Source organism: Ostrea edulis, chromosome 8, assembly GCF_947568905.1.
Source record: "Ostrea edulis chromosome 8, xbOstEdul1.1, whole genome shotgun sequence".
Lineage (NCBI taxonomy): Eukaryota > Metazoa > Mollusca > Bivalvia > Ostreida > Ostreidae > Ostrea > Ostrea edulis.
In genome coordinates, this window is record NC_079171.1 from 66,894,015 (window position 1) to 66,902,077 (window position 8,063).

At 34.4% G+C, this 8,063-nt stretch overlaps 1 long non-coding RNA gene across 1 annotated transcript; it reads left to right on the forward strand.

The window, feature by feature from the left end:
- Positions 1-2,900: 2,900 nt before the first annotated feature.
- On the forward strand, positions 2,901-7,622 carry LOC125667542 (uncharacterized). Its single transcript, XR_008797774.1, has 4 exons — positions 2,901-3,108; positions 3,217-3,660; positions 7,075-7,160; positions 7,277-7,622. It is a non-coding gene; the product is annotated as an uncharacterized LOC125667542 (long non-coding RNA).
- Positions 7,623-8,063: the final 441 nt, after the last annotated feature.

The following is an 8,063-nucleotide window of genomic DNA, read 5'->3' on the forward strand; positions in this document are numbered from 1 at the left end:
TACTATTCGCCGTGAATTGCAATTAATCTTGCATAGTGTAAATTAATTCGACAGTGATTTTTAAGGCACATTTTTGGTCCGAATTTCGGCCCTTTCCACTCCTAAAAATTCCCATTTTTTTCCCAGTTTAGCTTGCATTTTTCCCAATAATAAAATGATGAAAGGAAATCGTTTTTGAAAAAAAATAAACATGGCATGTGAGTTATATATATGAGACTTAGCAAAGAGTTATGGAACTGACTTGGATGGAATAGCTGATAATTTTAGAAGGTTGAAGAAAATGAGATGTGTAAAATAAGGATGACATAATGTTTGATATAAATGTTGAACTTATGTACAATGTTATTGATTTTTTTCCGAATTTGGCTGAAATGTCGAAAAAATTTCCCAATGCCACAGGACCTTCGTAAAAATGTAGAAAAGTCACTTTTTCAATGATACTATACCTTTCGAATATTTGGCAACGTCTTATTCAGATGAGTCAAACAATTTTCTTTTGCAACTCTGTTTGGAAGAAACTGTTACAGCTATAACAAAAGTAATATCTAAGTTTTCACTCCGTATTTATAGAAAATCATAGTGGTATTAGCTCATTGGCATTGTATGTTATGGCAATTTTAGAATATCGGGTCTCTTGGATATTACCTTTGAAAATGGAAGTTCCTTCCCGTGAAGGCTATTGACACTTTAAAGTACCCTCACTCTTACGACTGAGCACAAAACATAGGTCAAAACATGTGGAGAAAGTATGCATTATTGATTTGATAAACAATCATGATATATCAATTAAGTTGAATTGACCTTAGGTTGTTTAAAACTGTCAAGATACATCACAAGTACACGGATATAACACCAAAAAAGGTCTGACCTACCAACCTTAACTTTGTTTAGCTGGTAACCATAAACCTGCATAGATATATATAAGTTTTACATATGTATAAATTACCTTATGACGGGTGTATCCTGTGGCATGAGAGTGTGCTTTATTTTGATAAGACCCATATGATAGAGATATATCATTAATTTTCTGATAGATTAGGGCCCTGCTAGGTGTGATTGAATGTTTCTTATATTAAATGAGTATGATGTTAAAGCAGGCTCGTGCACTTTCACAGCCAATTCGTGCTAATATTCACCAATATAAGTTCAATAACCCTTTTAGTATATAGCTAAAGTATCTAGTTCTTAAAGTATATCCCTTTTCATTCAAAATACTCCAAAATAAATGATATTTCATCAATATTGGCAGTGTACAGCATCAGCATGCATTTCATAACTATTCAATATTAAAGCCGTTATTGATGCATGAAACAAACTTATTTTGTGAATGGGGAGATCATAATTTATGTACAATAAAACATCATGTTTAAGTAAATATCAAATACCGGCTGTGTCAGATTCGGAGGACCGTTGTCTTCCATTTTGGGTTGTTTATGTCGTTATGGTAAAGTCAATATTGAACGCACATACTCGGAATGTTTCGGGCTCACACGATTTACGCAATGCAAAGTTAGCGTTCAATAAATTATCAGGATATTGAACGTTAACATTCTCTAGATTTTACGCAGATTTTATTATAGACTATGTATTAGCTATTCAATAAACAGTGATTTTTTAAAATAGTTTTTTCCCTTTTATGTTTAAAGCAATTCCACCCTCCTGTGATGTCATCAGATTTTGCAAAATCAATGATTTATTTAGATGTATGCATGATAGGATTTCAATATTTTGTTGGAGTCTTTTCCTTTAGTTATTGTAAAAAATCTTATTAAAAATAAAATATTTCAAAAGTCTCAGGTACAGATGAATAATCAATTATGCGTATTAAAATATTGAATCCAAGGGTAATTACTCTGTTTCTATTGATTTTTTATCAAGTCTATTAATCGATAGATGTCCTTTATTTTCTATATTTTGTATATTTTTGTGAAGATAAGAGTTTCATGAAACTGTTATGAATGCTACCATATCGTCACAACCAGTTTGTATGGAATTTTGATAATGCTGCTTAAGGAAAATTACAATTTTCTGACGGTGATATATGATTCTGTTTAAGTACGTCTCGCATTTTAAAAAGTGTGATGACATATGTATTTTATTTGATAATTTGTTAGTTTTAACTCTAATGAATGGAAATAAATATACATTTTAAACTTGTATCAGATAAAACTGCAAATATGGAGTTACCTTAAGTATTAATTAGAACTTGTTATATATGTTTGTTGCATCTTTTCATAACTTTTGACAATGGATTACTTACTATTCTTAGAAATTCTTCTAAATTCAAGGCTGTGAGATGCTTGTGGAATAGTAGAAAACCATGTAGTGGGGAATTTTCCATCAACTCCTACTGAAGTTTTGGTGTTGACTTTGTTGGACTCTAGAAGTTGTGAGGTATGTGATTTACGGTACGGATTTCAACATGCCTAACATTAAACCCCGATTTATCATATTAAGAGACAAGTATATACCATATAGTTGTTTACCATTTGTATATGCAGTGTTGTATGCCAGACTCTGGCTAAGAAGAGGAAAGCTGATGTGGAAGGGATCAACAGTAGTGCAACGAGGAAGTTTTCCATCAACTTCTGCTGAAGTAATGATGGTGGACACTGAAAGTAGACGGCAAAGGCTAGTGACTGGACACATCTAACTTGACTCCCTAACTCTAGATCTTAGCCAATGACTCTTCATTAAAAGGATGTACTTAGTGTGTAAGAAAGTTGAGTGGGCACATGGTGAATAAAGTGCAGTGTGCAAAGTATTTCTGATCTACTTATATTGTGTCTAAGATAGACTCATCAGTGTTTAAAACCTCAATTCAAGCGCCCCCCCCACCACCAAATATATAATCGTCAGGATGATATAGACCTAGTGAAATATTTGCTTACCATGTGTAGGTCCCCTAATGGAGTAGAACAATGATGTATTGTTGGGTGCAACAGTTACTGTGGCGCAAGTGAGAGGAATGCTGCTGGGTGCAACATTGCCTGTGGCACAAGGAAGAGGAATGCTGCTGTGGAGGCGATCAACCGTGGTGTTAGGAGGAGGTATCCCTTCAACACCTGCTGAAGTAATGGTGGTGGACATTGGAAGTAGACGACAAAGGTTAGTGACCGGAAACCTATAAATTGTTAAAATGATATTATAAATATTACTTAAAACTTATAAAATAACTATATATATATAGATTTCTATCTATTTTACCATTTGTAGGTTCAATGTCTGGTGCAGCATTGGTGCATGGAGGAAGTAATTAATCTACCAACAAGGTGGCGGATCTTGAAGCTGGAAACTACATAGGAACAGTGTAGCAACGATATATGTGCATATCCTTTGAAATTTCAGATCATTGAGTTGTCACAAAAACAAGAATGCTACATTTGTAAGGTACCAAATAAACTATTACCTGGATTAGGGAAACATATTTACAATTTTCCATCCTGGTTGTAAATTTTGACTTTGCAATTGTAAAAAAAGTTCTCCATTCCTATACTGTTGAACCACTATATTCCAAGTATCTTTCACAAATAACTGCTCAGCTTTTACTGAGGAGGAGCGGAGATGTCTTGGTGGAGCTACAGTTGGGGATGTTTCTGTTGGACTATCCAGAAATTCCAGACCTTCAGCAATTGACCTCCACAAATCTTGGTTTAGCAGGTAATCTGAAATTCTCTCAAGGTGACTTTGTACTAATCATGGCCTTGAATGCAACCAGTCCTTTGGTATACTTGCGATGTGTGGTAATGAGAGGAGTTTGGCTTGTAGGCTAATTACAGATTCTTGGATGGCAAAATAATTGATCTTTCCTTCATCATTTTGTTCAGGTTCAAATCGCATCACAGCATTATCTATGACATACGACACATTCCTGTTACTTGTATTTTCAAATATTCGCCTACAATCTCAAAAGACCCTCTCTTTTTCCTCAGGAATGATTTACCTTAAGGATATAATGCGATAAACATCTGATACATGTACAATCAAACTATGGAAATGTGAACCATATAAACTTCTGGCTGTCATCTTCACAGGTGTGCCAGTGACTAATTTGCCAAGAACGGCGAAAATAAAGGTTTGATTGTATAGGCGAAAAGTGCTCTGTTTCGATCTGTAGCAATTTTTTTTAAATAATCTCTACTAAAGAAGAGACTAAATCAAAAATGTTTTTGGAGATATGATGTTGAAGAAATTAAATTTCTGTGAATTTTGCCAACTTCACTGCATATAATCTGGCATCTGAGCCTTTGATTTGGTTTTTGTCTCCAATTGTTGTTAGAAATTTTCAAATTCTTTTTGGACAGCTTGAATCTGTATGTGGCTTGGAAGTTCAGTTATGATGTTCAGGACTACGTTTGTGATGTCGTGTAACGGTTCACATCCCACCACTTCATAGTGCTGAATTCCTAGCTCTGCTGCACTCTTCATTGGTTATTTCGTCATCAATGCTGGAGGTTTTTGTATTCCATGTAGTGGGCTATTCATGATATCTTGTAGCTCAGGCTTCTTATTCAGACGGAAAGTATCAATTACCCTCGATTCTAACTCGTCTATCAGATCTTCTTTGGACATATTTCTAATGGATTGATTTCCCCAGTCTTAAACCTTTTCCACAGGATTCCAGATGTTACTGTATGTCTTCTTTCAGCAAGCGTAAATGCTTTTTGACGGAAACAGCATTCATAATTCTGATGATCATTGACATGTACAACACAGGTGCAGCTAAAATGTCCACAACGTTGCAAGCTTGCTTCAAACTGTCGAGCTGAACCATCCCCAGAGAACAATCTCACTTCATTATGAAGCAGAATGTCACTGTTTGTGTCTGTGATGGAGCTGACAGACAAATCTTCCAGTCTAGTGTCTGTGTATGACATCTGATCAACATCTGTGCTAGGTGATTGACCAAGTGTGCACAGTCTTGTCTTTTCAACAATACTCTGTACATTGACTCTTTTCCCTGGATGATATGTGATATATTTGTCATCAATTAGATAATTGGCTGGGTCATAAAGGAAGGGCACCAATAAACTGACGTATGATGTGTTTAAGATATCTGAATGATCATGTCAGACTTTGAAATGGCGTTTTTGTTGGATGTTCATTAGGGTGTAGCGTATGTGTACATCAGAGGTTTTATATTCCCCCAGGCGTTAAAGGCAGAACTTTATTTCTGCATAAGACATTCTCATATTCTCCATCTGATGTTACTCTGATTACTCCCAATTTCTTTTGTCGTTTTGTCTTCAATTCAAATACCTTCTTCAATGGGATCTTTCTATCATACACCAACGTCTTAGATTCCTCCAACTGTCCAGCTTTGTTGATGATGTTAGTTTGTGTCTCTTTGTGGGTTACATTCTCTCCGATGTAAATTTCTCTAGTGCCTAGTTTTATTTTGATCCCCTTCTTCATTTTTAGACTGGATCTTGGTGTTGGCATAGACACGTGTCCAATGACCTTTTTTCCTCATTCGTCTGACACGAATGGTTCCATTCTGTATGTTTCTGTTGAATTGAGTGATGTCAATCCCAATCCCCCATGAAATCTGAGCTACTACTTCACCACCATTTAAAGGAAAGTTGTCATTGATCTGCAAGTGAAACTTGTTTGCCTTTTGTGTCGAATTGACAACCTGTCCTGTTGGTGTTTCTCATAACTCTTTTAAGGTAGCGACGGATAGCGTGATCAGTAAAGCTTGTGTATTTTCACGTGAATTTATTTTCCGGAATTCCTTACTCCATTATAGATTAGTCGCAAAATAAAAAAGAGGTTCCGATAGTGTTTTGTTGCTGAAATTGACTCGCCTAGAGAAAATCAGCATATGCCACATAAGTATACGTCAATGTCTGTAATAATGGTAGGTCAAATGTTTCATCTGTGTGCAACTTTTTGCCAAACAAAATGTTAAACCAACCACCAATATATGTACATAGATGAACTACGTAAACAAAGTTGTTGATTGATGCATCGTAATCTATGTACAGTGATGCATTGGAAGAGATTAAATTATGTCTATACAATCATTGAGAGGCTAAACACAATTTCTTACAAGAAGAGGAATTTGGTAGATACATTCAACTTGGACATCAAAATCACAGTTTCGTTTGGTGAGTGAAAAAAAAATAATGTCATCAATTTGGATTCAAAAGTTCAACTCACAGTTCCTCTGTTATTTCACAACATGATTTATAGTAACATCTGTAAGTTTAAACACACGACACAAACTAGATGTATTGTTTTTTATGTATATATTTATTACATGCAAGGTGAAGATAACGGTGAGTGATCAATATCATAACTCCTATATCCAATACAAAATTTATGTTTGGGCAAACACGGACATATGGACACACCAGGTTGTGTGCTTAAAATAGAACTCCCACGTGTGCATGTCATTGTAAACGGGTGTCATGTGTATGTATACCACATTTGTAAACATGAGCTCTCACAACTCTTTTATTAAGAAAATATCGTTAAGGAAATAACCGTAACGAAAATAACATACATTGAACTACATGTATAACAGTGATGAAAAACAAATAGCTGTATAGAACGATTATCTAGGGGTATGGAGGAACCGGATAGAAAGTGGAAGGCGAGGCATCTGTTGAATTATAATTCCTTAGACTGTAGTATACGTATACTATTACATTGAAATTTCAGTCACCTAAGAAATATATCAAACCTGAGGTTTCGTGTTTCACACAAGCATGTAGGTTGGCAAAACCTTTTTAAAAATAATGTAAATTAATTACAAGTCTGTATATGTCCTCTCATAAGCAAATGTATGCATTGCATGTATAAGTAAGATATATATACTACACGTATGTCCTTCTCTTGACCCACAATTTGTAAATAAAACAGATATGCTGAGTCTAAGGCAGTTTATCAAAATATATATGTCATCTCATATATTGCAATTTATAATTTTGAAACATCAGTATTTAAATTTTCATTAAATATGTGTGAGACACATTTTTAAAATTCACATTGTCTGACGCAGTCTACTTACCCAACGGTATAATATAGACCTAACTGTGCAAATATCAATTATGATGATATTTTTTCTAGGCATCAGCCTGAGGACCAATTGAGGTTAGATAGGACCAGTGCAGGTTGAAGTGGGTTTCGAGTCAACAAATTTAACAGCAAACGAGGTGCTATATTTTCTTTAGATAATCATCAGACAACGTTTGTAAAGACGACTCTGATTATATCAAATATTCATTTTTTTTTTGCTATATTTAAATATATGTATCTATATTTTGAACAGGTACACCATTTACAGAGATGATGACATATACCCTGGACCCCCACAACTCCACAACTTTAAAATTGGTTCATCGAGTTCCGAAGATTAAAGAACTACTGCAAAATTTGGGACTTGGATGAAAAACATTAATTCACTTATGAGCTCAGAGCAGTGGATGTTGTACAACATACTTGAAATTGAATTGTGAATTTAAGCGAAAACAAGTACATGTACTCGTGCATTACATGTACATTTCTTTTAAAATACAATAATATTACACAGATGTAAATGAAATTTCACTGTTGATTATTCTTTCTTAGATATATTAGTAAACAATGTGCACATGTTATAATACCAATATTATAAATCAATGTGTTTGAATTTTCCTTCTAATTCAAAATTTAGTTGAAACATACATCAATGATACATGAATGTACATCATATTTTAGAAACAGTTTCATAATGGAACTAACCCCCCCCCCCCTTATAAACACAGTGAACACAGACCTTCACCTGGGGAACATTACACTTTGTTAATACAATATACATGCATTCTCAGTTTAACCAATAGTGAATTTTTGGTTTACTGTGAAACAACAAATAGGAATCTTAGCTTTATGAAATACGCACACCTATCTGAGAAGGCAAGATGACTCAGATGGACTTAGTGATCCAAGGGCAATCCATGGGTCTCTTTCCATTGATATTAATTATCTATTGAAATATGAAATGGTGATTTAAACACAGTTTGTGTATTTTACTGTTTAGTGATATCAATTTCTATCACAAATGTTTATAAGTAATATAT